This window comes from Perna viridis, chromosome 1, assembly GCF_037379345.1.
Source record: "Perna viridis isolate PV_CMFRI_1.1 ecotype Kerala chromosome 1, ASM3737934v1, whole genome shotgun sequence".
Lineage (NCBI taxonomy): Eukaryota > Metazoa > Mollusca > Bivalvia > Mytilida > Mytilidae > Perna > Perna viridis.
The window spans coordinates 282,986-301,142 of NC_142445.1; the positions used below are offsets into that span (position 1 = coordinate 282,986).

The window sequence follows — 18,157 nt, forward strand, 5'->3', positions numbered from 1 at the left end:
CAACAGGATATTATGTCATAGATTTGTTAAATGTTCAAATAGATAAAGAAATGTTGAAATAACTAATAACGAAAGCAATGTCATTAAACAATTTAGTCGTCAAACCGTATAGCGTGTAAACTCGATATGTGAAGAAGTAATTAATTAAATGTTAAAACTAAGACTAAACATACCCTAGTCGTTGTAGTATACGTAGTAAAACTTTTCGTGAAGAGTAAAGTATTATTTGTTTGTTATTTCATGTCATTCGTTGTATGTGTGTTTTCGATGTCTGCTTTTGTCCCTGGTCTATATTCTTCTGATGTCTGCTAGAATCTTGGTTCCCTTGATTGCACTTCCTCTTGCACCAGAAAAACATATAATTCATGTCGACGAATTATGAGGTTGTTTAATAATCGTAAATGTAATGGGGTAATTAGTAGGATAAATTCCTTGATCATGTTTTTGTAGTGCATTATATCCACAAAATCGTACTGATATAATATTTTCTTTGTAATCAAATGTATCAGACTTTTCTTGTTTATTATTCTAGTTATCTTATTAGGCATACTTAATAAATCATTCGTCGAAGCTTTTGGCTTGGTGATGACAAACATTAATATAAATAAATCATGTTTGATCTGATTTTTATTATTATTATTATTATTTGCAATATTTGTATAGCCCCAATCTAAACTACATTTACTCTAAGCGCTTCACAGCTTATAAATGATATACAATACAAAGTACGTGGTAATCAACACCTACAATTATACAAAAGAAAGTGAAAATTAAAAAAAAATATGCAGTACCGTAATCATTTATCTTAGATATAGAAATTTTTAAAACCAAAACAGAAAAGGCGAACAAAAAAATTACACACTATGTAATTAAAGCATAATTAAGTATCAAAACATTATTTTAATGGTAAAAAAATAAGATAATTACTGAATCTAAATATTATGGCAGAAGTAAAAAAATATCTAGAGAATAGATTATATATAAATACTTTATCATTTAAATGAATAAGAATTAAAAACAATAAGAAATGTTACCATTTGAAAAATAGGTTGTGTTAAAAATACCATTGATAAAATAGAACATCAATAAAACATAATAACGTCAAAATTTATTTAAAAAAAGCACCATAAGCTGTCTTAAAAAGATGAAGTTTTATTTCTGGATTTAAAAATGTTAACATTGTCTAAAACTCTTAGTTCACCGGGAAGATTATTCCATAAAGTGGCAGTTACCTTGTCGAACCCACGATCAACGTACGATTTCGTTTGCACTCTTGGCGCTTCAAGTGTCACAGAGTTCTGGGAGCGTAGTGATCTTGATGAGCGATATAGAGTCAGAAGCTCTTGGAGATATGCTGGAGCTATACCATGCAGTGCTTTAAAAACGCATAAGATTAGTTTGTATTGACATCGGAATGGAACAGTCAACTAGTGTATGTCAATTGAAACAGGTGTTATGTGGTCATATTTCCTGTGTCGTGATATCAATCTAGCGACAACATTCTAAACTCTGTGAAGCTTGTTACAGGCACTAGATTTCACGCCATATAAAAGGAAGATGCCGTAATCCAATCTCGATATTATGGGAGAACACACTAGATTTTTTTTACACTACAGCACAAATAAACTGCAATACTCTTTTTTTAGGAATCTTTATGCGTAAGTGAAAAGAAACATGGCGTTTTGTCGAAATGTTTAGATGTTTTGAATCGCCAACATATACCAATAATAACCTTTGCACTGTATGTAATAACATCATTATATAACTAAGATTACATGAAAACGAATTAGTTATTATTTACATTGACAAATATGAGTGTAACAAATACTCACTTCTCGCTAGGAAATGTGATTGAGTATTTTCTAGGAGTTGGGGAGTAATCAAGGGAACCAAGGTTATAGCGGTAATCAAAAGAATGTAATCCAGGGACAAAGACCAGACATGGAAAACAGATATGCACAACAAAGAGCATAGAGTAACCAAAACCATACATACAAAGCAACAAAAGCAAATGAGCAACTCGGACTCAACTAAAAACAGGGAGCATCGACAAGGTGCACCGGTAGGGCAAACGTCCTTTGCCCCTTTAGAAATACCCACCGAGTTGCTCACAAAAAGTCAAGTCTGGGGTAGACGAAAGAGGAAAGGAAAACTATGGCACGTTCAACAAATCATTTTTTTTATGGCGCAGATTGATACACCGTAACGATCCACGAGTTCATGGTGATGGCCATAAAACTTTTGTAGTGATGACTTCAATCATGTAACAACATAATCGCTGCTCCAGGAGCCTATTTGTTAGAATTCTAGCGCGATATACAAAGTCTGGGTAGCTCTGGCATAACGTTTGAAATGTGATATGAACACTCCATACGCAGGTCCTGAATGGACATTGCCACAGATGAAAAGAAAGTTGACAGTTTTGAATGAAGTGTCATCACGATTATCGTAAAGTTTGGTCGATAGTTTTCCTTTACCGTCGATTTCGAAATGTAGGTCAAGATGTGAGGCTGACTTCACAGTGTTTGTCATATCCTTTATCTCATGTTCTTTGGGGTAGATGCGATGTATCAAATCCCCAAAATTAAGATTGTTTAAAGATAATTCATCTTCTATAATGCGGAAACTGAGATCAAAGGATCTAGGTAAACGATATTCCTTTTTTCTTATCAGATCTGCTATAAAGCCAGCCTCATAAGAGTGAAGTAATAGCTCAGCAAGTAGAGAAGCACAATTTGTTCCCATTGGAATGCCGACCATTTGTTGAAAAATGCGTCGACGACACTGGACAAATATTTCTTACAATGTGTGAGGAATTTCTACCAAGAACTATATATTTGTATCTAGGTGTACCATCTTATTTTTGGAAAAAAACAAATACGCATAATGTTTTTAAATCGAGATTTTAATTGAGTATGTGGAATAGAAGTATAAAGTGTTGAAAATTCATAAGTTTTGACAATTTTTTTTTATTTTCTTTGTTACTAATAAAACAACAATTAGTAATGACGCCATTATTTTATGAATGTTATCCGATATTCCTAAGTTGTAGTTCGAGATAGCATCTGACGGGTAGCAAATAAATTATTGTTTAAAGTTTTTGAAAAAAAAATGTTCATTTCACACTATACCTTTTTGGGGGAATCTGATATAGAAAAGATGGATTTGCTCAATACGTGCATAATCTCGATGTTGTAAAAAAAAGTATTTTGTCACTGCATATTTATCTTACGTTTCAATCATTTTAGGGTTAATCACTGTTTCTTCATTCTATATGTCATTCTTAGCTAGATATTAAATATTAACTCATGTTTTAATGCAATGATAAACCTTATATCAGAATTAATATACTTTAAATTATTTTAAATTCTGAAATACAACAACATTATATAAATATCCTGTATTTTTTCTAAGGACTTGGGCGAAACAAATCCGGAAATTGTGCTCTTTTGGACCAGACATAGTTTTGCAGGGTTTTTTATCTGCTAGAATACAAAACCTCAAGAATCCTATTATTGCACATTCGTTAAACTCAACTGCAATAAATTTAAAGACATATATAATGCTTACTTGAACAAAAACGTTGCATATTCATGAAATTAAAAAATATATATATATTATATCATTTTCAGAAGTTAGGCGAATCTTTTCCTCAAAATTTGCTGTTTCGGGTACAATATATTTTTACAATATATCTGAACAGCTCTTAAATGTTAGCATAAGTAACATACATTTACACAATTCAGCACAAATTAACTGTAATTAAAATATATATTTTTCGTTTGATGTGAATAATTTCTCTTAAACGATTCCCATTCATTTTCGTTGTTAAAAAATATGGACTTGCTCTCTATGTGCATCATCACGATGTTGTTGTCAACAAAAAAGAATTTTGTCACTGCATATTTATCTTACCTTTCAATCATTTTAGGGTTAATGATTGTTTCTTTTAACTGTCATTCTTAGGTAGATATTATACATAAACCCATATTGTTAATATAATGTTAACCTTATATCAGAATTGATATGCTTTACATTTCAGTAAATTGTGGAATACAAAGGCAATATATAAATATCCTGTATTTTTTTCTCATGACTTGGGCGAAACTAATCCTCAAATTGTGCTATTTTAGGTCAAAAATAGTTTCGAAAAGGTTTTGAATCTGCTAGAATATGCAACTGTAAGTATCCTATTATTACATATATATTAACTTAACTGCAATAAATTTAAAGACGGCATCTAATATATCATTGCACAAAAACATTGCTTATTAATGAAATTATAAAAATATATCGTTTCATGTTCAGGAATTAGGCGAATCCTTTCCTCAAAATACGCTCTTTCGGGCAAAACATGTTTTACAATATATCTGAACAGCTTTTAAATGTAATCATAATTATCATACACTTACACATTTCAGCAGAAATCAACTGTAATTATAAAATATCTTTTTTTCTTGTTTGATCTGAATGAATTCTCTTAAAAGATCCCATACCCGTGCATTTGTTTTGTGGTTTTCATAATAAAACAATTGGTGTTAACTTTAAAGTATATCTTGTACTAGAAGTTATGAATTGATTTGTTGATGGATATTGACAGATATGAGGTTGATGAAAAGATAAACATCTAGGCGTGTAATGGTAACTATGGTAGAAATTAAGATCATTCTATTACTAATTTTCTATGTAGGAAAGAATTATCACGAGCCATAGAGATATTTACTATTTCATTTTCTGTACATTATCGACATTTGTGTGTAATGGAAAATTCAAACTTTTATCTGCTACGAGTAAGTAATTATTGATTATTGGCTTCAACGAAATAGTATAAATTTTTAATTGAAAGTACCAAGAACGTATAAACTAGGTATAGAATTTCAATATCGCCGAAGAAAGTATTCTAATTTAATTGCATACATGTATTTAATTTAAATTTTCATTATATCTTAGAGGGAACATCTTTCGTTACCATATGATTAAGGTAAAAGAAAAACTTCCTTTTACAGCGGGCAGCTCTATCAGTGTATACAATATTTTCTCTCCACGTATGTATCGGAAAGCGAATGCATTATATGAATATCCTGTATTTTTTAGGACTTAGGCGAAATCTTTCCTCAAAATAGATTCTTTTGGGCGAAATAAAGATGAGCATGAAAATTTCAACAGCCCTTGTATAAAACTGTAAGTATTCGTCTTTTAAACTACAGCACAAATCGACTGTAATGTACTTAATAAAGGAATTATTATGCGTTATTGAACAGAAACATGGCGTTTTCATGAAAGTTTGAGATGTTTTGAATCGCTAACATATATGTATAATAATCCTTGCACTGTATGTAATAACATCATTTTATAATGGTAAATATATAAAAATAAACGAATAAGCCATTTGTTATATTGATAAATATGAGTTTATTTGATAGAGTAATTACTAAGAGTAAGGGACAATTCTTTGACTATTTATCTTCGTTGTTATATACTAAAGCCAACGATTCGTAATGAAGATATTATTTTATAAAAAGTATCCGACATTCCTAATTTGTAGTTCAAGATAACATCTGACGGGTAGCAAATAAATTATTGTTTAGTGTTTTAAACAAAATATGTTGGATTCACACTATACCTTTTTGGAGAAACTGATATAGAAAAGATGGATTTGTTTTATATGTGCATAATCTCGATGATGTTGTCAACAAAATGTATTTTGTCACTGCATATTTATTTTAACTTTAATCATTTGCGGGTTAATGATTGTTTCTTTTAACTGTATGTCATACTTAGGTAAATATTATACATAAATCCATATTGTTAATACAATGCTAAACCTTATATCAGAATTGATATGCTTTACATTTCAGTAAATTGTGGAATACAATGGCAATATATAAGTATTCTGTATTTTTTCTCAGGACTTGGGCGAAACAAATCCTCAAATTGTGCTCTATTAGTTGAAACATAGTTTCGAAATGTTTTGAATCTGCTAGAATAGGCAACTGTAAGTATCCTATTATTACATATATATTAAACTTAACCGCAATACATTTAAAGACGGCATCTAATGCATCATTGCACAAAAACATTGCTTATTAATGAAATTATAAAAATATATCGTTTCATGTTCAGGAATTAGGCGAATCCTTTCCTCAAAATACGCTCTTTCGGGCAAAACATGTTTTACAATATATCCGAACAGCTTTTAAATGTAATCATAATTATCATACACTTACACATTTCAGCAGAAATCAACTGTAATTATAAAATATCTTTTTTTCTTGTTTGATCTGAATGAATTCTCTTAAAAGATCCCATACCCGTGCATTTGTTTTGTGGTTTTCATAATAAAACAATTGGTGTTAACTTTAAAGTATATCTTGTACTAGAAGTTATGAATTGATTTGTTGATGGATATTGACAGATATGAGGTTGATGAAAAGATAAACATCTAGGCGTGTAATGGTAACTATGTTAGAAATTAAGATCATTCTATTACTAATTTTCTATGTAGGAAAGAATTATCACGAGCCATAGAGATATTTACTATTTCATTTTCTGTACATTATCGACATTTGTGTGTAATGGAAAATTCAAACTTTTATCTGCTATGAGTAAGTAATTATTGATTATTGGCTTCAACGAAATAGTATAAATTTTTAATTGAAAGTACCAAGAACGTATAAACTAGGTATAGAATTTCAATATCGCCGAAGAAAGTATTCTAATTTAATTGCATACATGTATTTAATTTAAATTTTCATTATATCTTAGAGGGAACATCTTTCGTTACCATATGATTAAGGTAAAAGAAAAACTTCCTTTTACAGCGGGCAGCTCTATCAGTGTATACAATAATTTCTCTCCACGTATGTATCGGAAAGCGAATGCATTATATGAATATCCTGTATTTTTTAGGACTTAGGCGAAATATTTCCTCAAAAAAAATTCTTTTGGGCGAAATAAAGATGAGCATGAAAATTTCAACAGCCCTTGTATAAAACTGTAAGTATTCGTCTTTTAAACTACAGCACAAATCGACTGTAATGTACTTAATTAAGGAATTATTATGCGTTATTGAACAGAAACATGGCGTTTTCATGAAAGTTTGAGATGTTTTGAATCGCTAACATATATGTATAATAATCCTTGCACTGTATGTAATAACATCATTTTATAATGGTAAATATATAAAAATAAACGAATAAGCCATTTGTTACATTGATAAATATGAGTTTATTTGATAGAGTAATTACTAAGAGTTAGGGACAATTCTTTGACTATTTATCTTCGTTGTTATATACTAAAGCCAACGATTCGTAATGAAGATATTATTTTATAAAACGTATCCGACATTCCTAATTTGTAGTTCAAGATAACATCTGACGGGTAGCAAATAAATTATTGTTTAGTGTTTTAAACAAAATATGTTGGATTCACACTATACCTTTTTTGGAGAAACTGATATAGAAAAGATGGATTTGTTTTATATGTGCATAATCTCGATGATGTTGTCAACAAAATGTATTTTGTCACTGCATATTTATTTTAACTTTAATCATTTGCGGGTTAATGATTGTTTCTTTTAACTGTATGTCATACTTAGGTAAATATTATACATAAATCCATATTGTTAATACAATGCTAAACCTTATATCAGAATTGATATGCTTTACATTTCAGTAAATTGTGGAATACAATGGCAATATATAAGTATTCTGTATTTTTTCTCAGGACTTGGGCGAAACAAATCCTCAAATTGTGCTCTATTAGTTGAAACATAGTTTCGAAATGTTTTGAATCTGCTAGAATAGGCAACTGTAAGTATCCTATTATTACATATATATTAAACTTAACCGCAATACATTTAAAGACGGCATCTAATGCATCATTGCACAAAAACATTGCTTATTAATGAAATTATAAAAATATATCGTTTCATGTTCAGGAATTAGGCGAATCCTTTCCTCAAAATACGCTCTTTCGGGCAAAACATGTTTTACAATATATCCGAACAGCTTTTAAATGTAATCATAATTATCATACACTTACACATTTCAGCAGAAATCAACTGTAATTATAAAATATCTTTTTTTCTTGTTTGATCTGAATGAATTCTCTTAAAAGATCCCATACCCGTGCATTTGTTTTGTGGTTTTCATAATAAAACAATTGGTGTTAACTTTAAAGTATATCTTGTACTAGAAGTTATGAATTGATTTGTTGATGGATATTGACAGATATGAGGTTGATGAAAAGATAAACATCTAGGCGTGTAATGGTAACTATGTTAGAAATTAAGATCATTCTATTACTAATTTTCTATGTAGGAAAGAATTATCACGAGCCATAGAGATATTTACTATTTCATTTTCTGTACATTATCGACATTTGTGTGTAATGGAAAATTCAAACTTTTATCTGCTATGAGTAAGTAATTATTGATTATTGGCTTCAACGAAATAGTATAAATTTTTAATTGAAAGTACCAAGAACGTATAAACTAGGTATAGAATTTCAATATCGCCGACGAAAGTATTCTAATTTAATTGCATACATGTATTTAATTTAAATTTTTATTATATCTTAGAGGGAACATCTTTCGTTACCATATGATTAAGGTAAAAGAAAAACTTCCTTTTACAGCGGGCAGCTCTATCAGTGTATACAATAATTTCTCTCCACGTATGTATCGGAAAGCGAATGCATTATATGAATATCCTGTATTTTTTAGGACTTAGGCGAAATCTTTCCTCAAAATAGATTCTTTTGGGCGAAATAAAGATGAGCATGAAAATTTCAACAGCCCTTGTATAAAACTGTAAGTATTCGTCTTTTAAACTACAGCACAAATCGACTGTAATGTACTTAATTAAGGAATTATTATGCGTTATTGAACAGAAACATGGCGTTTTCATGAAAGTTTGAGATGTTTTGAATCGCTAACATATATGTATAATAATCCTTGCACTGTATGTAATAACATCATTTTATAATGGTAAATATATAAAAATAAACGAATAAGCCATTTGTTACATTGATAAATATGAGTTTATTTGATAGAGTAATTACTAAGAGTTAGGGACAATTCTTTGACTATTTATCTTCGTTGTTATATACTAAAGCCAACGATTCGTAATGAAGATATTATTTTATAAAAAGTATCCGACATTCCTAATTTGTAGTTCAAGATAACATCTGACGGGTAGCAAATCAATTATTGTTTAGTGTTTTAAACAAAATATGTTGGATTCACACTATACCTTTTTTGGAGAAGCTGATATAGAAAAGATGGATTTGTTTTATATGTGCATAATCTCGATGTTGTTGTCAACAAAATGTATTTTGTCACTGCATATTTATTTTAACTTTAATCATTTGCGGGTTAATGATTGTTTCTTTTAACTGTATGTCATACTTAGGTAAATATTATACATAAATCCATATTGTTAATACAATGCTAAACCTTATATCAGAATTGATATGCTTTACATTTCAGTAAATTGTGGAATACAATGGCAATATATAAGTATTCTGTATTTTTTCTCAGGACTTGGGCGAAACAAATCCTCAAATTGTGCTCTATTAGTTGAAACATAGTTTCGAAATGTTTTGAATATGCTAGAATATGCAACTGTAAGTATCCTATTATTACATATATATTAAACTTAACTGCAATACATTTAAAGACGGCATCTAATGCATCATTGCACAAAAACATTGCTTATTAATGAAATTATAAAAACATATATCGTTTCATGTTCTGGAATTAGGCGAATCCTTTCCTCAAAATACGCTCTTTCGGGCAAAACATGTTTTACAATATATCTGAACAGCTTTTAAATGTAAGCATAATTATCATACACGTACACATTTCAGCAGAAATCAACTGTAATTATAAAATATCTTTTTTTCTTGTTTGATCTGAATGAATTCTCTTAAAAGATCCCATACCCGTGCATTTGTTTTGTGGTTTTCATAATAAAACAATTGGTGTTAACTTTAAAGTATATCTTGTACTAGAAGTTATGAATTGATTTGTTGATGGATATTGACAGATATGAGGTTGATGAAAAGATAAACATCTAGGCGTGTAATGGTAACTATGTTAGAAATTAAGATCATTCTATTACTAATTTTCTATGTAGGAAAGAATTATCACGAGCCATAGAGATAATTACTATTTCATTTTCTGTACATTATCGACATTTGTGTGTAATGGAAAATTCAAACTTTTATCTGCTATGAGTAAGTAATTATTGATTATTGGCTTCAACGAAATAGTATAAAGTTTTAATTGAAAGTACCAAGAACGTATAAACTAGGTATAGAATTTCAATATCGCTGAAGAAAGTATTCTAATTTAATTGCATACATGTATTTAATTTAAATTTTCATTATATCTTAGAGGGAACATCTTTCGTTACCATATGATTAAGGTAAAAGAAAAACTTCCTTTTACAGCGGGCAGCTCTATCAGTGTATACAATAATTTCTCTCCACGTATGTATCGGAAAGCGAAGGCATTATATGAATATCCTGTATTTTTTAGGACTTAGGCGAAATCTTTCCTCAAAATAGACTCTTTTGGGCGAAATAAAGATGAGCATGAAAATTTCAACAGCCCTTGTATAAAACTGTAAGTATTCGTCTTTTAAACTACAGCACAAATCGACTGTAATGTACTTAATTAAGGAATTATTATGCGTTATTGAACAGAAACATGGCGTTTTCATGAAAGTTTGAGATGTTTTGAATCGCTAACATATATGTATAATAATCCTTGCACTGTATGTAATAACATCATTTTATAATGGTAAATATATAAAAATAAACGAATAAGCCATTTGTTACATTGATAAATATGAGTTTATTTGATAGAGTAATTACTAAGAGTTAGGGACAATTCTTTGACTATTTATCTTCGTTGTTATATACTAAAGCCAACGATTCGTAATGAAGATATTATTTTATAAAAAGTATCCGACATTCCTAATTTGTAGTTCAAGATAACATCTGACGGGTAGCAAATCAATTATTGTTTAGTGTTTTAAACAAAATATGTTGGATTCACACTATACCTTTTTTGGAGAAACTGATATAGAAAAGATGGATTTGTTTTATATGTGCATAATCTCGATGTTGTTGTCAACAAAATGTATTTTGTCACTGCATATTTATTTTAACTTTAATCATTTAAGGGTTAATGATTGTTTCTTTTAACTGTATGTCATACTTAGGTAAATATTATACATAAATCCATATTGTTAATACAATGCTAAACCTTATATCAGAATTGATATGCTTTACATTTCAGTAAATTGTGGAATACAATGGCAATATATAAGTATTCTGTATTTTTTCTCAGGACTTGGGCGAAACAAATCCTCAAATTGTGCTCTATTAGTTGAAACATAGTTTCGAAATGTTTTGAATATGCTAGAATATGCAACTGTAAGTATCCTATTATTACATATATATTAAACTTAACTGCAATACATTTAAAGACGGCATCTAATGCATCATTGCACAAAAACATTGCTTATTAATGAAATTATAAAAATATATATCGTTTCATGTTCTGGAATTAGGCGAATCCTTTCCTCAAAATACGCTCTTTCGGGCAAAACATGTTTTACAATATATCTGAACAGCTTTTAAATGTAAGCATAATTATCATACACGTACACATTTCAGCAGAAATCAACTGTAATTATAAAATATCTTTTTTTCTTGTTTGATCTGAATGAATTCTCTTAAAAGATCCCATACCCGTGCATTTGTTTTGTGGTTTTCATAATAAAACAATTGGTGTTAACTTTAAAGTATATCTTGTACTAGAAGTTATGAATTGATTTGTTGATGGATATTGACAGATATGAGGTTGATGAAAAGATAAACATCTAGGCGTGTAATGGTAACTATGTTAGAAATTAAGATCATTCTATTACTAATTTTCTATGTAGGAAAGAATTATCACGAGCCATAGAGATATTTACTATTTCATTTTCTGTACATTATCGACATTTGTGTGTAATGGAAAATTCAAACTTTTATCTGCTATGAGTAAGTAATTATTGATTATTGGCTTCAACGAAATAGTATAAATTTTTAATTGAAAGTACCAAGAACGTATAAACTAGGTATAGAATTTCAATATCGCCGACGAAAGTATTCTAATTTAATTGCATACATGTATTTAATTTAAATTTTCATTATATCTTAGAGGGAACATCTTTCGTTACCATATGATTAAGGTAAAAGAAAAACTTCCTTTTGCAGCGGGCAGCTCTATCAGTGTATACAATAATTTCTCTCCAAGTATGTATCGGAAAGCGAATGCATTATATGAATATCCTGTATTTTTTAGGACTTAGGCGAAATCTTTCCTCAAAATAGACTCTTTTGGGCGAAATAAAGATGAGCATGAAAATTTCAACAGCCCTGGTATAAAACTGTAAATATTCGTCTTTTAAACTACAGCACAAATCGACTGTAATGTACTTAATTAAGGAATTATTATGCGTTATTGAACAGAAACATGGCGTTTTCATGAAAGTTTGAGATGTTTTGAATCGCTAACATATATGTATAATAATCCTTGCACTGTATGTAATAACATCATTTTATAATGGTAAATATATAAAAATAAACGAATAAGCCATTTGTTACATTGATAAATATGAGTTTATTTGATAGAGTAATTACTAAGAGTTAGGGACAATTCTTTGACTATTTATCTTCGTTGTTATATACTAAAGCCAACGATTCGTAATGACGATATTATTTTATAAAAAGTATCCGACATTCCTAATTTGTAGTTCAAGATAACATCTGACGGGTAGCAAATAAATTATTGTTTAGTGTTTTAAACAAAATATGTTGGATTCACACTATACCTTTTTTGAGAAACTGATATAGAAAAGATGGATTTGTTTTATATGTGCATAATCTCGATGTTGTTGTAAACAAGATGTATTTTGTCACTGCATATTTATTTTATCTTTAATCATTTGCGGGTTAAGGATTGTTTCTTTTAAATGTATGACATACTTAGGTAAATATTATACATAAATCCATATTGTTAATACAATGCTAAACCTTATATCAGAATTGATATGCTTTACATATCAGTAAATTGTGGAATACAATGGCAATATATAATATCCTGTATTTTTTCTCATGAAATGGGCGAAACAAATCCTCAAATTAAGCTCTTTTAGGTGAAGGATAGTTTCGCAAGGTTTTGAATCTGCTAGAATATGAAACTGTGAGTATCTTATTACATATACGTTAAATTCAACTGCAATAAATTTAAAGACGGCATCTAATGCATCATTGCACAAAAACGTTGCGTATTAATGAAATTATAAAAATATATCGTTCCATGTTCAGGAATTAGGCGAATCCTTTCCTCAAAATACGCTCTTTTGTGCAAAACATATTTCACAATATATCTGAACAGCTTTTAAATGTAAGCACAAGTGTCATACATTTATTCAATTCGGCACATATCATGTGCCATACAATTGTTATTTTAGAAGGCTTTTGATGCTCTAAGGCAAGAAACATGGCGTTCTCATGAAATTTTGAGATGTTAGATTGGCCGAAACCTTTCACGACAATATGAGTTTGATCAAAGAATTATTGGTTTTGTATCTTAATAATGATACAATCAAGCTCATTCTTAGAGATGAAATACTTATGAAAAATATATTTTCCTCTTACAATCCTCTTCAAAGATTTCTGGTGATTATTTTTTTTGCGGTATATATAATAAAACAATAGGCGTTAACTTTAAAGTATTTCTTGTACTAGAAGATCTCATATTATATTTATGTTGACAGAAATGGGGTTGATGAATACATTATCATCTCGGCGGATAATGATGAATGTGTTAGCAATTAATATCATTCTATATCTAATTATCTTTGAAGGAATAAATTCAGTAAAAAACACCCATCGCTTCCAATACAAACCCATGTTTTAAGTAATGCCCCTTGTGAATAAACCTTTAAAAAATCAAGCAGTTTTATATATCACTCCTTAAGGTTCATGAGACAAAGCTAACTTTCAAAATGTAGGGTCAAGCGGCATTTTGTGGCCATTTCCATTGCTTTTTTGCATATAATTTGAAAGGGTAGCCAAGGGAACCAAGGTTATGGCGGTAATCAAAAGAATGTAATCCAGGGACAAAGACCAGACATGGAAAACAGACATACACAACAAAGAACATAGAGTAACTAAAATCATGCATACAAAGTAAAAAAAAGCAAATGAGCAACTCGGACTCCACTATAAGCTCAGAGCATGGACCAGGTGTACCGGTATGATAAGCGTCCTCTGCTTCTCTGGAAACACCTGCTGAGTTGCTCATAAAAAGTCAAGTGAGGGTAGAAGAAAGAAGAAAGGAAAACTATGACACGTCGAACAAATCAGTTTTCATGGTGCAGATTGATACACCGTTACGACCCACGAGTTCATGGTAACGTCCATAAAACTTTTGTAGAAATGAATTCAATCTTGTAGCAACATAATTCTACACCAGAAGCCTATTTGTTAGAATTCTATCGCGATACAAAAAGTGTGCGTAGTCTCGGCAAGCCAAGGCATAACGTATGAGTTGTAATATGAACACTCCATACGCAGAATAATCTTTGCACTGTATGTAATAACATGATTATATAATGGTTAGTTTGTACGGATACATACGAATGAGCTATGTTTTTACATTGACAAATATGAATTTATGTAATACTTACTTCTCGTTAGGAAATGTGATAGAGTAATTACTAAGAGCTAGGGATATGTGACTATTTGTTTTCTGTGTTACCACTAATAAAAGTTATCAGACATTCTTATTTGTAGTTTAGTGCTTTAGATAAAAATGTTGCATTTACACTATACGTTTTGGGGAGAAACTGTTAGGAAAAAAACCCTGGACTTGCTCTTTATGTGCAGAATTACGATTTTGTTGTAAACAGAAAGTAGATTTTTTTTTCATTGCATGTATATTTTATATTGTTCATGTTGTTTTTACAATATGTCATTCTCAGTTAGATATTGAACATAATCTCATGTTGTTAATGCAATGCAAATATTTTTTTTTTTCAAAATAAGTATGATTTTCCCTTTCAATAAATTATGAAATACAACGGCATTATATAAACATTCTATATTTTTTGTTCAGGACTTGGGCGAAAGAAATCCTCAAATTATGCTTTTATGAGATGAATTATGATTTCACAAGGTTTTGTAACTGCTAGTATAAAACATCGTAAGTATCAGATAAATATACATTCAGTGAGCTCTTCTGTAATCAATTGAATTACAGTTTCTACCGTTTAAATGCTTAGAAAGAGTAGTCAATAGAAACAAGATTCCAGCGGAAATAAAAAAAAATGTTATCAAATGGACGAAGAGTAGACATGGAAAACACACAAACACAACAAAGAACATAAAGTAACTAAAATAATACATACAAGGTAAATGAGCAGCTCGGATTACTCTTAAATCTGGGAGCATTGACCAGGTGCACTGGTAGGATGGGCATCTCTGCTTTTCTAGAAACATCAATTGGGTTGCTCATTAAAAGTCCGAGGTAGACAAAAGAAAACAGGACGTTTGAGACGTTCAACAAATAGGTTATCATGGTGCAGATAACACGGTAACTATCCACGAGTTCCTGATGACGATCACGAAACTGTGTGATGACTTCAATCTTGAAGCATCAGTAATCCTGTTCCAAAAGCCTTACTGTAGGAATTCTAGCGTGATACAAAAAGTCGTTGTAGTTACGGCAAGCTCTGACTTATGACTTTTTCTTTTTGAACTTTATACGCAAATACTGAAGAGATGTTGCCTTAGACGAAAAGAAAGTGGACAATACGGAAAGAAAAGTCATCGCGTTTGTCGTATTGTTTGTCAATAATGTCATTTACCATTGATCTGTTAGTGTAGGTCAAGATATAAGGCCGAATTGACAGTGGCTTTAGTATTCGTTATCTCAAGGTCTTATGGGTAGATGCGATGTATAAAATTCCCGAAACTAGATTGTTTAATGACTATAAATCACCTTTATAACGTAAACAAAAGGATCTGAGTGAACGATGTTATGCTCTGCGTCGGTCAGCTATTATCCTTCCTTTTTCACTAGTTTGTGAAAATCTTTACTCGTCCCTTTATGCTAGTTGGACTATTGGAAATAATAGATACTAAAAGCACGTCACTGATTGATGCACAATGTGTAAGTTTGTTTAGCATGCATATTGATGATTCAATTGTATGTAGTACTGGTCTGATCCCATCAATATTTAGAGCAAACTTCTGATAAGTTATCAAGTGCTCATTTCACTACGTAGGAGCCATCCTGTGCAAGGAGACAACAGATCTTGTTGACCAACCAATTTCATATTTTTCGTAAAAATTAATATTGAAGAAGAATGTTTAGGGGGTGTTAGAATGCTCAATATATTTATTACATTAAATGTGAATATGTTTTGAGCTACTATTTTACTTGTTTGTTTATTATTGCTAAATATAAAATTGTATTATTGTAAATATGTTATATTAATGAAGGAATTTTTCTAGAATTCATAATCAACCAAGTACCTTTTTTCGCGACTATTTAATGATTCATTTCTTTGTAAATTGGTTAAGAATTTTCGAAGTATTTCTAAAATATTTTTGACTTTGTACTAAAATGCTGCGTTTCTTACAAGCAACTTAATTAAATCAACTGATCATGCTATTTTGGAACTATTTTATGATAGTTTTCTATACACACATTTGTACCTTGAATTAAGTGTTGGATAGTACATTGGCCTCTTCGAAGGATATTGACATTTTCAATGAACTTTGGATTCCTGTTTTTGATTATGGAAATTTTAATATTTAATTAAAAGGATTGAAATCGTAATGTGTCACCTGTTGGCTGAACATTGTGAAGAAGTCATTTTGACATTTACTACTAGTGTAACTATGTGGTATTTCATTGATTTAATGAGAAATAAATAGGTTAGAATTTAACATTTAACACCCTGTAAAAACATCATTAAAACAAACTTGCAAAGGCATAAGACGACATTTGACTTGTCATTCTTATCATAACATGTCTATACTATAATTTAATGAATGAATAACTTGTCACTGTCAATACAACCTTAACGTAATTACTGATGACAGATGACTGAACGCTCTTCAACAGACCATATTTTGATTAAATACTTGGATTTTTTTTTCAAATAGAACCTCGTCTGCAATATTTAGCTTACTGTTTCGCTTCCTTAAAGAGAACTGATATTCAATCCAATAAATAAACACTGTTTTTGTTAGTGTTACAAATTTGAATGACATCCACCTTTGAAATTTTGAAACATTCATGTTTGTCAGATTTTGTAAGGATAACTAGATCAGTTTCTCCAAACCACTTTTTATTTTAAGTTTTTCAAGTTAATTCGAACTATTTATAAAGCATTTAACACAATTTCTTTAAAAGTTAAACTCATAATCAAGTCAGAAACTAGTTTCAAGGGGTCTTTAACAAAACTGTACAAATTAATTCAGTAGGAAAATAACCATGATACTCCTGATCGTAACTCTTACAGCAAAGGGCAACCAAAAAATGAACAAATTCGGCAAAATCACTGTCAAAATGTCCTTATCATGGTCTTCATTGTCTAATGAATTTGTTCTAGGGCTGCTCCAGACTCAGGATGACGGGCACTAGACTTGCACTGCTTTATTCAAAGTTCAGAGATGACTTGTTGGAACAGCTTTCGTATGAAATCAGAATCCTGATCAGACTGAAAAAAAAAAGAAAATATAACTCAAATAATGAAAAGAACTTCACCAAATCCTCACTATGACTAAGGATTTACACATTACGGTAAGTAATCATTAATTATCAAATTCATACTCTGGAACAGGCATTTTGACTAGTTAAGATTAAAATTGGAACATCAGAATTTTGATCAAAGAAGAGAAACTAAAACGTTGGTATATATTTCCAAAAATTTCCGAAAGTAGATAATAAAACTTTTGCTGCTAGCCATAATGTTGATGTTGTTATCATAAAAGAGCAATTTTATTCCGGCTGTTCTTTATTGCTGGAAGTCGTGTTATAAAAATTATATTATTGGACCAAGTACCAAAGAGTGAAGCTCCC

At 30.1% G+C, this 18,157-nt stretch overlaps 2 long non-coding RNA genes across 6 annotated transcripts in view; both read left to right on the forward strand.

The window, feature by feature from the left end:
• Window positions 1–4,127: 4,127 nt before the first annotated feature.
• Window positions 4,128–6,700, forward strand: LOC148626748 (uncharacterized). Its single transcript, XR_015919292.1, has 5 exons — window positions 4,128–4,181; window positions 4,601–4,641; window positions 5,095–5,181; window positions 5,910–5,995; window positions 6,416–6,700. It is a non-coding gene; the product is annotated as an uncharacterized LOC148626748 (long non-coding RNA).
• A 224-nt stretch (window positions 6,701–6,924) lies between these two features.
• Window positions 6,925–18,157, forward strand: part of LOC148626749 (uncharacterized) — a 68,475-nt gene continuing 57,242 nt past the window's right edge. For 2 of the 5 annotated variants that reach the window (XR_015922079.1, XR_015922064.1), the window contains exons 1-12: window positions 6,925–6,996; window positions 7,726–7,811; window positions 8,232–8,272; window positions 8,726–8,812; window positions 9,542–9,627; window positions 10,050–10,090; window positions 10,544–10,630; window positions 11,360–11,445; window positions 11,868–11,908; window positions 12,362–13,261; window positions 15,182–15,268; window positions 17,688–17,878. This is a non-coding gene — a long non-coding RNA (uncharacterized LOC148626749). The remainder of the gene's footprint in view (window positions 6,997–7,725; window positions 7,812–8,231; window positions 8,273–8,725; window positions 8,813–9,541; window positions 9,628–10,049; window positions 10,091–10,543; window positions 10,631–11,359; window positions 11,446–11,867; window positions 11,909–12,361; window positions 13,262–15,181; window positions 15,269–17,687; window positions 17,879–18,157) is intronic. The other 3 variants (XR_015922068.1, XR_015922071.1, XR_015922088.1) reach the window with 3 other exon arrangements.